This window comes from Manacus candei, unplaced genomic scaffold (genome assembly GCF_025592945.1).
Source record: "Manacus candei isolate 608988 ecotype Guabito, Panama unplaced genomic scaffold, ASM2559294v1 h1tg000023l, whole genome shotgun sequence".
NCBI classification, from domain to species: domain Eukaryota; kingdom Metazoa; phylum Chordata; class Aves; order Passeriformes; family Pipridae; genus Manacus; species Manacus candei.
The window spans coordinates 26,131,089-26,146,074 of record NW_026138071.1 but is presented as its reverse complement, the minus strand read 5'-3'; the positions used below and the strand labels follow the sequence as shown (position 1 = coordinate 26,146,074).

Genomic DNA, 14,986 nt, shown 5'->3' with positions numbered 1-14,986 from the left:
ACCTTGGTTGTGGAGGCAGGTTCCCTGAGATACGTCCATCCTGTTTACCTGGTTCTTTTTGACTGACCAGTGAAGGTAATGTACAGATTGAGAAGGTTCCTAATTTAGTTAGATGAACCTAAATCTCCTTTGCAAGTCTTTCAGACATGTTGAACAACTGCTGGCTTTATACTTCGGAGGATTATCTCCTCTGCTAAGGCATGTCTGTGTGTCAGACAACAATTAATAGTATGAAGTTGATAGCTCTGACAGAAGAGCTCTGGAAAACTGCTGTGGAAGCTGGATATCCAGTTGTTCACTTTGCTTTTACTGTAGAGTGTGACTAGCTCCACCTAAGAGTCAGCACAGCAGAGAGGAATGTGGGCTTGCACTGCAGCAGTGGTGTATACCTGGGCTCAGCCTGGGGGGACTCAGCTAAGATGTTGGTGGATGAAGCTCTGTGTGGAAGTATTTTTGCTGCCTCTGTAGCACTTTGAATCAGTGAGTTTCATGGCATTGATTTTTGGATGACTTAGAACCTAATGGAATACTTGTAAACTCTCTCAGATCAGTGCTTTCTTGTGGTTAGTCACATAAAATATTGCAAAGAAGTGAGCCTCAGGCTGACCCCTCTGAGCACTCGTCCAACCCCCTGGAGAGTGCAGCAAGCATGCGTTGTCCTTTTCCAGTGTTTGATAAACTGTAACAGAAAACTAGATCAGACCAGTTTGACTTGGTTGGTCCTTTACAGAAGTAGATCTGCTGATTTTGGTCATTTAACTGTCTTTCAGATATTTATAATTAATTCACAATTTGTTTTGGGAATCTGAGTTAGCCTGACAGGTCTCTAGTTCTCTGTGTGGTTATCATCCTCCTTCCTTTTTATACTGGTTGGTGGTTCTCTGCTTGCCTCCAGGCAGTGCATTAGGACTTCCCTCATCTCCTGTGAGTTCACAGTGTCAGTGGTTTCATTCATTAGTGTGTGGTTGTTTTGGGTTGTTTTTTGTTTTTTTGTTTTTTTTTTTTTTAAGAATAAAACATGTCCCAGCTTTGTTTTCCCATAGATTACTTTTTGTTTGTAGCTTTACTCCATCTCCAGCACTTGTAGGTTTTCTGCACTTCTTTGGCCTCCCACAAAGCCCTGCTGACCTGTGTGGTGTTGCTTAAAATCTTTTTTTCCTTCAAGATTCACTACCCTTCATCTGCTCTACTTGTTTGTTCCTTATATTTGAATAGTCGGTGTTGTCATTCCATGATCGCCATTACCCAATCTATCTCCCGCCTTCAGGTTTCCAAACAGTTCCTCCCTTTTAGCCAAACCAACTCCATCTTCTGAAGTGAACCATACCCAGGGTGTTGGAAGGTGTGTCCAGCTGTGCCAGCGAATATTTTGGACAGGCACAGCTGTCTTCATAGCACATGCCCATCTCTTGGGGTAGGTGTGTGCTGAAAGATGGAAAATACTGGGCAACTTTATTTTCCTATTGGATGTTACTGGAAAGCAGTTGGTGAAGGACCAGAGCTGCCAGTGTGACTCCTTGCAGGAGCACAGACTTCACATAAAAGCTGCCAGTGTTAGCAAATGCCACTGTAGTTTCAGGAAAGGGATAGATAATTTTGTTCAGTATAGGCTTTAAAGACAGCTCCTGGTTTTATTAGCCAGCAAGTATTCAGAAGTCAAAATGCCAACATGTAGCAGTTCTAATCTCATTTTCTCTGAGTCAAACAGTTGGCATGGTACTTTATTAGTAGTCTTTTCCTAAATGTGTCCTGGATGTTCACCACAGGCTGCATGAATCAGGGCTGTGATTTGGAAAATCTTACTATTCCTAAGGCAGAGTTAACTGAGCATAACTAGCAGGAAAGTAAATAGCTGTCTGATTGGGGTTTCATGGCCATTTTATCTTACTAGCAACAAGTCTGCTCCTCTTTTAGCATGCCCAAAGATAGCAGGATGAGTCTGGAGTCTCTAGAGAGTAAACATTGTGGACCAGGATGTAAAGATGCTGGAAGTTCTGCTTGCTGGAGGCGCCAGTGTTGTGTGCATGTCCATCATTTGCTCATCAGAAGCTTGAGAAAAGGAATCCTGCTGGTACAGCCCCTACTCATCTCTTGCTTTGGATATGGACTGGGAGCTGCTTGGAGATTGGGAGGTGCTGAATGGGGTTTTGCTCAAGAGGGGAATATTATGTATGAATTGTTAGATGGTTGTATTTTGCTGACCATTACTAAGAGTGTCTGAAATTTGGTATGGAGTGCAAGGCCCCCATGTTTCCAGACTTCAGGGGGAATTCCATCAACCCCAGTGCCTTGCCTCCAATGGGGAGGCCTGGAGACACACCATCTATAATGCAACTGTCTCCTTTGAGAACACACTCAGGATCACTCGCGAGGAGAAAAGGCAACGCAGAAAGAACCGTGTCTTGCAGAATACACCATCTGAGGAGTCTTTCTGCTGTGCCTTTTGCAGTCGGATATGTCTGTCATGTGTTGGCCTCATAAGCCACCAGCGTGCCTGTAGCAAAGGTGGATAGAGCCTTCCCAAATCTTCCTTCTTGAAGCCCAGCCATGACTAAGAGTGTCTGGACAAGTAGCATCTTCCTAAAGAATGACGAATCTTTGGTGCATGACTCTGTACCTGGGGGTGGGGCCTTAGACAAATCTCCTTTAGCAAGTCTAACCAGCTTAGAGCTGATTTCCTTCTCAGACATGTGGAATTAACCAAAGGTAATAGGGACCACGCCTGGCCAGTGTATTGTAAGAACTGACTTTTCATTTTCTGGTATTGGAAGGAAAGAAGATATAGTTGAGCTTGACTTTTCTTCTGCAGTTCTCCTGGTTACACCTCCATCTTTATCCTCAGTTATGACAACAGTGTTCAATAGGGACTCAAGTCTTTCTGTGCTTTCAGCAAGTTGCCCCATGCTTAAAAGCAGAAGGTAGGGATGGGATCCTTGCTTTTTCCTCATGATTCAACCACTGCTTCCTGTTAATTTTGTCAAGACACTAAATCTGCCTTTCTCTATCTTTCTGTGAAATAAAATGCTTTATTTGTATAAAATCAGACTCCCATTGCTTTCAGTGACAACCCCTATGCTCATGGATACTGTGAGACATAGCAAAGTTCACTAAAACTACAGAGTATTCCTGCTAGCATTTATCTTCTCCCCATCCTTCCCCTGTCAAGCAGTGAATATCTTAAATAGCTTTATTGAGCTGTGAGTTTTGTCACTCACATTCTGGCAGAAATTAATTCTGAGAGTGGGTTCATGCTGATTAAGGATGATAGACTGGAAAATGGTCCATTTGCAGGCTGTTGGCTTGAAGCTGGGAGGGGAATTCTGTCCTCCCTCCTTCTTGGGCAATTCAGTGCAATTTGTAAATGCTGATGATTTGTACTTTATAGGTGCTTCTCCCTTGCCCGGCCTTTCCCAGGATTTGCAAAGCAGTAATTAATCCTCATTTATGCTGTTGTGATGATATTATACTCATTGTAAGGTGTGGTTAGTAACTCCAGCACAAAGTAGTTAAGGACTTGCCCCAGGTCCTGCAGTAAAACAGCTGGAGCACCAGAGAATTCTCCTTTGACTACTCAGTATCACTTCCCTGTTGCAGCTTTTCTGTGGTACATGATACTGCATTACCTGATTTTCAGTTTATAGGTCCCATCAGTCTGGTCTGCAGCTTGTTAGCACATCATTTTTTACTGTGTGGTGTAACTGTGGGATTCCTGGAAAAAAGGAAGCTTTTGGTAAATTAAGTCATACTATCCTCGTTTTTGCTGACTCCTTGTGCTTTTGGTTGTTCCTGTTACCATATTTTGTAATTTTTGGCAAATTATTCCCAGTGAATCTAGATATATGAAAGGTCTTTTGCCTACAGATCATCTTCTTTCTGCAAAGGAAAGGGTTTAATTGTTTCTGTGAAACTCTGATCCTGACAGATACCATCAGGGTAGCCTGTGCTTCAGTGCAGTCAGCTTTTCCGTGGATCTCCACTTTATGAGAACAGGCATTCTGAAGACCCATACTCTTCAGTAAGACATGGGCTGACACATAAGATGGGATATAAGCTATGATGGCAAGAAAGATTCTAGTCACTTGAGAGTTTGGTATAACTTTGCACATATTACTAAACGCAGGGAAGGAAAGCATTTTGTTAATCACATTGCAATTCATGGATTTTTAATTAATTTAGTGAAATGAAAACCTTTTCACTTTAATAGCTGCCACTAACTGAGAGCTTTTGTTTTGTTTCAGATTGTGAAAACCTGAAATAAAGTATCCTGTGACTGACAACGTGACAAGGACACTGCAAGGTGGGTCTTCTGTTTTCATTGGTCTTGTATCAGTCATACCAGGGCTCTGGAAATGCTGTGCATCTTGACTTTACTTGGATGGATTGCCTAATGAATCCCTGGGGCTTGTTCAAACAAACCCAGATAGTTTGACAGGACTCCTCCTATGTTTGCATGTACATGGGTTATGTATTTTGATGGTGTTTTAAACAAAGAGAATACGTACATTTTCTGGACCATACAGTGGAGGCACAGAGGTAGAAACTGAAGTGAAAATAAAAATGTGTTGGGTTTTTTGCCAATGTTTTTGTGCAGGTGTCTTGTTTTCTGTGGGAAGTATCCAATTGGCATTGTGAGCTGAGCTCTCCAAAAGCTGCTGAGTACAGGCACTGCAAGTTGAATCTACGACGTGGCAGTTTTTTCTTCTCACACTTCAAATTTAGGGTTCACGGTTGCCAAGAATGTTCTCTGCAACATGTGCTGATTACTTGTCTGTCAGTCACCACATGCTCACCTTGCTTGAGGATTTGTTGCTCTCTTTTGTTGAAATTTTTTATTGAGGTTGTTTATGGAATATGTGAATATGCAACACAGCACAGATGCAAAGAAATGCTGATCCCTGGATCTTCCACTTGCACCCTGGCATTATCTGTTCAGAGGAGGGTTTGTGTAATGGGTGCAGACAGCTTTTGGTTATCTGAACAGCTCAAGTGAAAAACAGTGCAAAAAGAGCTGGTAAATAACACTTCTGCTTTATCCAGTGGTTATTGTCTAGTGACACTGCACAGTCATGATGAAGTAAGATTTTGTTCTGAGGTTTGTTTTTTTTCTTTTATGTAGTTGGTTCTTGTCTGTCTTCTTTTCTAGGGTGGAGAATAGAGTAAAAACTGGGATGTGTTGCCTGTATCTGTGTGCTGGGGGCAGTTTCTTTTGGCCACAACATTGCTGCTCTTACTGCAGCCTCTCATTTCTCTCTTGGAGTTCATAGCTCTTTTTATCTTTGTGTGAAGATGTAAGTCTTTCTGGAGTACATGTCCACAGCAGGAGTAAGCAGTATTTCATTGTGGAGAGCAGCAGTCTCTCTACTGAGTATTTCAGAGTGCATTTTGTCACCAGCTCTGAAATGCTATGTTATAACTGTGTCAGGCTGCAGTGCAGATGTAATGCTTGTATTTCTCAAGATGTTAAAAAGAATTCCAATAATCATGTAAACCTTGTCTGGTGTGTACTTGTGGAAGGCAGGGAGAGAAACAGGCGAGGTGTGAATATTTTTATCAGCAAGACTCCAGTTGTCATCATTCTTGAATGGAAGCTGCCATGGGCCCTGCTCTTGGTATTAATACATGTCCAGTGAGAAAAGGTCTAGCTTTGGTTTCAGTGAGTACAGGGTGCTTCTTTTAGCTGCTCCTTGTGAACCTCTGCATGCCATTGAATGTGATTCATTAGGCAAAAAGTTAAATGGTCAGGAAGAGACAGGTCTTTCAAAGCTGTAATGAGACCAAATCCAATAACTTTAATGGGAAGGAGTGATTTAGGGATCTGAGCTAAAAGTGTAGACAAAGCTGTTTGGTGGGTGCTCTTTGCAAAGAACAACAGGGAAGTTGAGGGGAGTTGATTCTGCACTTTAATTCACTGGTGCAGGTCTGAGCTTAAATAGTCTTGGTGGCAGATGTTGAGTGTGCTGTCTGTTCTTACCAAGAGCTCATCACAGCAGTGTAACTGGGAAATTCAGTGCAGGCTGAAAGGAGTAGGTAAGGTCCTGTCTGCCCTTAGAAATAAGTAGTAATCCAATTCTCTCAGTACTCAGAATATTGGTACTTTCAGCTGCCTTTGAGCTGTTCACAGTTTATCACTAGAAGTTGTATTCTTGCCTAAATGGAGAACAGAATACCTTCTTGCAATACATAATGGTTGTCTAAATGTCATTTTAGTAAGCTGATCAGACTTATAGTACAGCCTGCAGGAGCAGTCCTGGACCAAGGCTGAATAAATATTTCCAACCTTTTCAATTTTAAGAGTTCTTGTTCTTCTGTTCTCTTTCCATCTTCTCCACGTGACTCTAAGGGTACATCCAGATCATGGTCAGCTCTCCTTTTTATCTTGATAGTCTTCCTTATAACCCTCTCTTAGCCTTGTACACAATTCACAGAAAAGCTCTTCACCCATTTATTGATCTCTCTGTTGCATCACTTTCTGGACTGCCCCGAATCACATCCTTGCTCATCACAGGGCAGTTGTGGTATCTTGCACAAAGGAATGAGACTGTTTGTCTCAGGCTCATCTCTGCAAGCTCAGGCATGTGTTGAACCTAAATGTTACCTAATTTTTCACAGTTGCAGGGCAATTCAAACTAAATCCTCAAAAGAAAGTATCAAATGTAAGAACAACCGCTGTGTTTTACTGAGAAGCTAGGGGGGGAAAAAAGCAACAAAAAGATGGTTTTACATCTTATCAGAATATTTCACTGGAACAGCATGAGTTTATGTAATGGTTCCCAAGCCTGTACTAATTCATAGTGTATTTCCATGTGGCATGAACAAAATAATGGAGAGAATTTTATCAGAAGCCCAAAGACCTGCATTGCCTAACTAACATTAGGCCCTTGTTTGTCGTTACTGCTTGCAGGCAGTGTGCACACCCTGCTCTCCTCCTGCAGAGAGCAGAGACTGTAGATGAGCATCTCAGGAGGGCTGTGAGGGTCACATGTGGTTGAACCATTGTCTGAAGAACCTTTTTTTCTGTTGAATCTAAAAAAAGCTTTCGGTTTTTGGACATGTCTTTTCTCTGTCAAATGTGAGCTGGTGTTTTTAGAAGCCCTGTAAACAGACAAAACTAGCTGAGCATTTTCATTTACATAGTTAAAAGGTAAAAGAACTGTGATCACCACTTACACAGTGGAGTCTTTTGTGCTTCCATCTTTAAAATTGCAGCTCTTTTGGTCTGTTTCTCTTGTAAAAGTGATCTGCTGCACCCCAGAAAATAAACAATTGTAGTAAGGCACCTGATCTCTTGGAGAAATCCAAGTGTCATTGCACCAGGGTGTCCTGGTTCTCTAGTTCCCAGTGTCAGATTGTGTGGCTCAGGTTGTTTTGCGGCGCTGCTTACATATACACACCATTACCATTCTCTCTTACTCCACTGCCTGGAACAGCAAGTGCAGAGGGATTCAGCAGTGCACAGAGCTCCCACAGCAGAGGTTCCTTGAGGAGAGCAGTACCCTGGATGTGGTATGGGGCAGTGAGGACTGTCCAAATGGCCAGACAACAAGGATATTATCCGTAGGCCCACTCATTTCTCTGTAACAGGTTTTCTGTATGATATTCTTCTCTTTGTGCTAAAGTAAAAGAGAAAGCCAGACTTGGTCTCCTGTTGACATCACATCCAACATCCTTTGATTTGATACTGAGGGCTCTTAAATACCAGGGAGAGAGTCATGTGAAGCAGAAGCTATTTAGACTAAGCCTTGGCTGTTCATGTTGAAGTTATAAGTAACTTGAGGTTACCCCAAAAAACCCACTCGTATTGGTGTTTCAAGTTCTCCTCTTGTAAGAAGGAGCCCTCCAGTGTGTGGGGCAGTGAGAGGGAGAGTTTCTCCATCCAGAGTTCTCCTGTGGTGTTTGTCTCCAGCAGGTGCTCTCTCAGGATGTGCAGCGCACTGCCTTGCACACTCAGTGGGCAATCCTGTTCGCCCTGGGCAGTGGGAGGACTGCAGTCTGGCCACTGTGCTGAAGAGTTAGAAAAATACATGTCCTAGGCTGCATCCAGCACTTCAGGATGGAGGCCATTAAACTGTGACATGACCCAGCCCTGGCTTATGGACTGACAGTGCACCTTGCAGGCCTGTGCAATGCTCCCTCTGTTCATATGTGGAAAAGCAGGAAGGGTGCTGGCATGACTTCTTCCTCCCAGAGGATAGGATGGGGACTAGGGAAGCCTGTCTGCCCTAAGTCCTGTGTTAGGGGGGAAGTACAGCAGGAGATGCTGAATGAAGTTGGTGGCCGTAGTATCTTCTCCAGAGGTGTAGACAAACCAGCTGGCACCCACGTGACTCTGATCAGCTCTGCTGGCCCTGGTGAGTCTAACAGACCACATTTGTCATTGGTCTGGCTCTGCTGAAGTCAGCACAAGTATGCCAAAATTGCACAGCAGCAAAATTGGGTTGTTGATTTAGTTTCTCTCAGGTGCATCTGGACATTTGGGCTACATGTCCAAACCCCACTTGCTCAAATAAATCAAAGCCTGAGATTATGAATATACAGAAATAGGTGCTCTTTTAAGGGCCACTTTATTTTTCATTCTCTGAGATTATAGATAATGTATAAAGATGCAGAGTTAAAAAAGCGTTGGTTTTCTGAGCAAATGCCTGAATTAATGTTCTACCAAATACCAGATGTGAAACCCAGAGGCAGGGCCAGCAAAGTCTTTATTGAGGAAGTATCTGAGGAAGCTGCTCTTATTGACAACAGCAGCTCCCGAGTGTAAATGTTTGTGGGATGTCTTTGAATGACTAATTCCATTGCCAGCAGTGTCTTAAAAAAAAAAAAAAGTCAAATGGAAGGAACAGGTCGTACACAACTTTTTTTAAAAAGGAAACAACATATTGTAGAACTGCAAGCGTCTGCTTCTGCTTAATGCTCAGTCTTCAAACATTCTGAGATGCCATTAATTTCTGTGGAATAAGTTGCTATACCCTCCAATAGTCTCTTAAAATACTCTTTTTTATTTTTAGCCATATTTTAGTAATTCAGTGGGTTAAAAACATAATCCTTATTGCCTCCTGCATACCGTACCAAGAGGCTGGAAGGCAAAAGGATAATAACAATTTTGATTAGATCCTTCTCCACGACAACGAGTAGGAGTTTTGCTCTTGACTTCAATGGGAGTAGGAGCCAGACCCTTTCTTTGTGATGTGCAGCAGTGATGTCTTCTGAGACAGTGTTAAAGCAGCAATGTTATGCCCTTTATTTCTAACCTGAAAAGTTCAACTTAAGTAAGATAAGTCTCTTTGGAGACAAAGAATATCTTTTATGAGATTATCTGATACAGCAGGAAAAATAGGTAAGTTTGCAGGTGAGTGGTGAAGACCTGGATGAAAGTTTCTATTCCTGAAAGCTTTTCTTGGTGTGTGTTTTTTCTCTCTGTCCCCCCAGGTTTAGGAGATGTTATCTTTACATGCAAGGTTTGCTTCATGGACAGACTTTGAAAATACTGGCTGCAGTGCCTTTACATCTTGAATATCTTGTGTTATTGGTGGGGAGAAAGCATTTCAGTGTGTAGCACTCAAAATTAGAAGCTTTTCTGTTACTTACAGTCCCAGCTCATATCCTGTTCATAGATTTTTATCTCCATTTCTTATGTCCTTGGAGGTTTCTGGAGGCATTACCACTTAACAGGTGATAGACCAAAAGTCTCCTTTCTTCCATAAAGTCACTTATGGCTTTCTTCCCACTGTTACCAGGAACAACAGAACCGGGGTTAAAGCAATTTGATCTGATAGGGCAGTGTGAACTCACTGAAGCTCTGCCTAAAGGGAATGTCAGATTTTCCATGTGGACAGGTCTGTAAGAGAAAAGGGAAAACAGGTTACAGTCATAGGCAGAATTGGTTATTTTTCTTCCAGGTCTTAGCTGCTGCAGACATAAACATGCCTCATTATCTAAAGGCATTACAGTATCTCCTTTAGTGTTGCTTCTCAGCTTGGAAGCATATAGGATTAATGGAAACTATTCACCAAATTCTTGATTTTTTTCAGGCTTTGAAAGGTGGATTGTTGCATTCAGTTCATTTGTCTGAGCAATGTATAAAGACAGGAGTTACTAATTTTAAAACTTTCATGTGAAACCCCACTGGTTTTGCTTGGAACTGATTTCCCTTTTTACTGTTATAATCATCTGCTTATTTTACCGTATGAATGAAACACTTAACACTTTTAAGAACACAAAAATCATACATCTTCTGTTACATCTCCTCTGGTTATTTGTGTGTAGCTGAAATAACTTTGTCAGGTTTGTAGTTCCTAGGCTGTTAAGGCTGGTGTGAGACCTACACAAAGCCTTGGTCACTGAGGCTCGGGCAGCCGTGAGTGAGGGGAGGTCCAGGGAGTGGGAGCTGTCTACACAGGGGGATTCCTGATCCAGGACCACCCAAGCAGCCCAGAAACCCTCGGCAGCCAATCGGACAAGGAGGAGGCAGTGCTGGGAGTGACCTCTTCAGCATCTCACAAATGACTTGGACGCAGGACTGGAAGGGACACTGAGCAAGTTTGCAGATGACACAAAACTGGGAGGAGCTGTTGACTCCCTCGAAGGCAGGGAGGCCCTGCAGAGAGACCTCAACAAATTAGAGGGCTGGGCAATCACCAACCATGGGAAGTTCAACAAGGGGAAGGGCCGGATTCTGCATCTGGGATGGGACAATCCCAGATGTATGGACAGACTGGGGAACGAGGTGCTGGAAAGCAGTGCCAAGGAGAGGGACCTGGGGGTCCTGGTCAATGGCCAGTTGGCCCTGAGTCAGCAGTGCCCTGGCAGCCAGGAGGGCCAACCATGTCCTGGGGGGCATCAGGCAAAGCATCGCCAGCCGGTCGAGGGAGGGGATTGTCCTGCTCTGCTCTGACCTGGGGCAGCCTCACCTGGAATATTGTGGCACTTCTGGGCACTGAAATATAAAAAAGATGTTGAGCCATTAGAGAGCATCCAAAGGAGGAAAACAAAGATGGTGATGGGCCTTGAGGGGAAGCTATGTGAGGAGTAGCTGAGGGCACTTGGTCTGTTCAGCTGGAGAAGAGGAGACTGAGGGGAGACCTCACTGCAGTTACAACTTCCTTGTGAGGGGAAGAGGAGGGGCAGGCACTGATCTCTGGTCTCTGGTGACCAGTACAGAACCCGAGGGAATGGCCAGAAGTTGTGTCAGGGGAGGTTTAGGTTGGATATTGGAAAGAGGTGCTTCCCCCAGAGGGTGGTTGGGCACTGGAACAGGCTCCCCGGGGAGGTGGTCACAGCACCAAGTCTGACAGAGTTCAAGAAGCATTTGGATGACACTCTCAGGCACAGGGTGTGACTCTTGGGGCTGGTCCTGGGCAGGGCTGAGGGTTGGACTTGATGGTCCTTGTGGGTCCCTTCCAAGTCAGCATATTCTGTGATTCTGTGAAATCCTGTCATCTCTGTGCTTCTAGGAATGCAGTTTGATTCAGTATGGGAAATGCATAGGAGTTGAGAGAGCTGGGCATGAATGGGACCCTGACCAAAAAAGAGGAAAATACTCTTTTAGTAGTCCATATTTAGCCACTGTTGGCACAGGGGGCTGTTTATGCTGTGCTGTTGTTCTCCATCACATGAGTTTGTAATCCAAATGCTGTAAAACATGGCTCTCTGCATTGCTGGACACTGACATAAATGCACTTTTCTCACACTTTGATGCTGTAGTGGTGGTTGCTTTGAGCTGAGGCCTCCAAAGGCCCCTCTTCTGAATAAGAGTCAAGGGGAATTGTGTGGAATTGTGTGGCTGAAAATGTGAAAACCTCAATCCTCACTTTTTAAGTGCAGTCCTAGGAGAGACTTGGCTGTGGCACAGAATCGTAGGCAAGAGTTCAACTGATTCATGTGCTCTTGGCTGAGCTGCCACACTCAGATTGCTCTTTCCAACTATTTGAGTCAAAAGCTTAGAGACAGAGAAGATCCAGTCCATCACAATGGTGCATTTGCAATTCAGAACTTTATAAGCTTCTGTTAAATTTTCTTTTTCCCTTGAAGTACCTGCTGAACTAAACAATGATCTTCCTGTAGAAAAGATAATGGGAATATGTGCAGTGGGGGATAGGAACCAGGTAGGGGGTGAGGCTCTGTGTGGTTGAACGTCTACATTTGAGACAACCTTTTGGATCTGGGGCTGGTTTGGAAAAACACTAGTCAGGGGATAGTGCCTGCACAAAAATTCTTCCTATGGAGGTGGGATGGGAGGTGAATGTAAAGATGCAGGAGTCACAGATGAGTTTGAACTCATACAAGACTGTGGGTAGAGGGAAGCCCCTGTTCCCCAGCAGTGTACAGCCCTGCATCTTTGCCCACCTTGTGACAAGGGGGCAAAGTTTAGGAGCCAGAAAAATGACATCTTATTATTTTGTGAAGGTGTTTTGTTCCAGAGCTGGAGCAGCCGGAGAGTGAAGGAGAAGCCTTCTTGGATGTCCAGACTTGAAGTACAAAGGGATCATTAGTGTCTCCAGTTTGCATGAGGCACATCTCGAGACATGAATATTATCTGCAGGCAGTACGCAGGTCTGTGGCCCAACTGGGATCAGATATCAGTATGCTGAGCCCCATGCAGTGCTTCGTTGCCTCTTCCATCAAAGTGCCTGTTTCTGCTGTACGTCTTAATTAGCAGCTTATCCTAATCCAACAACTAAGAAATAGCTTCATGGTGCAAGCAATAAGGGTATGGGCAGATATCAGAATAAACCTGTATTTTGTTTCTAATTAGAGCAGGGGTGAACACGTCTGAGACGTGCTCAGAAGGAGAAAATATGGATCCCAGCCTGTCAAGTAGAAAACTATTGCTTTGGATGAAAAGCTGATGCTTTTTTCAGGTAAATACAAAGGCAAGTTTCATATGTGAGCTGTGGGAGCTGAGCTAGAAAGCTTGGAGTTTTAGATATAATTCTGACCGATTCTGCTAGTGTTTCGTATTGACAATTATGTATTTTCATAATAAGCAAGAGCTGAAACTAAAGATTGCTGTACTCAAGCTCTTTGTGTCAGAATGCAATTGTGCATGTTGTGTTTGTGCTAGAATGCTTGGAGCATCATGCCCAGATGCTTTTTTTTATCCCTGAAATTGTTATAGGTCCATTGATTTCAACAGACTTGCACCCACATGCATTTGTAACAGCCAGCAAAAACCAGGCTCTCAGAAATGCACTTGGAAGATATGAAGCAACATCTGTAGCATAGCAACAGGAAAGCCTTTATGCTCTTGTCATTACTGCTGGTCTTGGAGCCCGGCAGTAACAGTGAGCACATGGTAGAGGGTTCAGTTTCCTTTTGGTCCTGCCAGTCCAATTGTCTGAGACTGTAATGCCTACCAAATTTAAAACAATAGCTAGCTATAGTAGCAGTGCAGGGACTCAGCTTTGAGGAACCTCAGCTTTGATTCAGTGCTAATGTTTGGGAAGACATCACACAGCTGTATGATTCCATGATTTCTGCTTGCATTCCATGGCATTACTGAATTCCCTGTGTCACGTTTGGCCTTCCCAATTCCATTAGACGCTTTACCAGCAGAGTCTGGCATCTTTGTGTTGTCTTCCCAGGCACTCTGGAGTGCTCTGTGGGCAGCAGAAGGGCCAGGCTGCCATCCCATGGCAGGCCCTTTCTAGGGATGGAAAGAAAGGGCTTTTTGTGCACGGTAGAGAAGGAGGTACCGGGGCTGGGAAAACGGTGGGAGGCCGTGAGCAGTATTCCTTGGGATCATGCCTGAGATCTGTGCAGCACCTGCTGCTGTTGCTGCTTTTTGCCTGCTGTCAGGTGTCTCACAGTGTTATGCAATTAAACCATTTAAGAAAATGAATTACTTAAATCAAACCATTCTGGAAGGAATAGCACCAGGTCCTGTGTAAGCCAGACGGACACCTGAAAGATGTCCTATATTTACACAAAATGTAGCAATTAGGTTTTCCCCTGGTATCTTTTGTGGTTTTTTTGCATTGTTTGCCTATTATTTCTTCAAGGGCAAAGTGGGAAGTAGCATGAGTGTGGTAAGTATGGCGTGTAATTATACAACCAAAAGAAATAGAAAAAAGCCTTCTGAGTGTTTTCTACATCATAGGATTTATTAAGTGTCTCATGTGCTGACAGAACAAGATGTAAAATTGCTTTCAGTGTTCATCTGTCACTGTGTGAGATGGAAGAAGCAAGTCTCACAAAGGTATTGTAGCACAAGAACTTGGCTTGTTTGTTAGTGCCTGTCATGGGCAATTCCCTCCTTTTTTAAAATGGTTTTCTAGTCTCTCAGTGAATAGACAAAAGTGATTCTGTTTTCACAAGTGCAGTATGGGAGAGAGCACCTTTTGCATGAAGGGTATTTCAGAACATAATCTAGAGCTGATTTTGAAGTGTTTGGTGTGTTCTTACAGCACTGCTAATCGTTAACAAAGACTAGAATAATTTGCAGTTCAGAGAAATCCTGTAGGCTATTTGTGCCTGTGGGAAAATATTACTTCTTTCACTGTGTTCTTTGGGGTAACCACAATCATTTGAAAAAAAAAAAGGTGAAGAAAGTGTGTTCTGCTGCATCTCAGCTGAAGCAGCTCTGCATTTTCTTGGCTACTGTACTGAAGAAAAACCTTCCATTAAGAGGATAAAACCAGATGTCCATTTCCTGTATTCCCCATGAGAAGATGAATTTAGAATACTACTCCTCTGTGGGAGCAGTATTCATTGGACTGATCACAGACCTGATGCAGTCGTTTTCAAAACGTAATCTCTTTGGGCAGGTAAGGAATGAAGCTGAGGCTGAAGGTTACCCAGGTCCCTTGAAGGTTACAGAGTATATTTGCAGGAGAAGCAATCTGCAATGCAGATTGCTTTTATTAAAATAAAAGATGAAATTTTAATCTTTAGAATTAGTGTCAATGCAGAAGAGAGTAGGCAAGCCTCAGACAACTTTATTGTGGTTATGAATCATGTGTCTGGGCACGGCAACTGTGATTTGTAGTTT

The 14,986-nt window shown here is 43.4% G+C and overlaps 1 protein-coding gene across 11 annotated transcripts in view; it reads left to right on the top strand.

Moving 5' to 3' along the window:
• The window catches only part of MAP2 (microtubule associated protein 2), a 252,875-nt gene that overhangs the window by 69,498 nt on the left and 168,391 nt on the right, over window positions 1–14,986 (top strand). For all 11 annotated transcript variants that reach the window (XM_051787743.1, XM_051787741.1, XM_051787760.1 and 8 more), the window contains one exon: window positions 4,239–4,297. The gene's annotated coding sequence lies outside the window, so the exon portion shown is untranslated. The remainder of the gene's footprint in view (window positions 1–4,238; window positions 4,298–14,986) is intronic.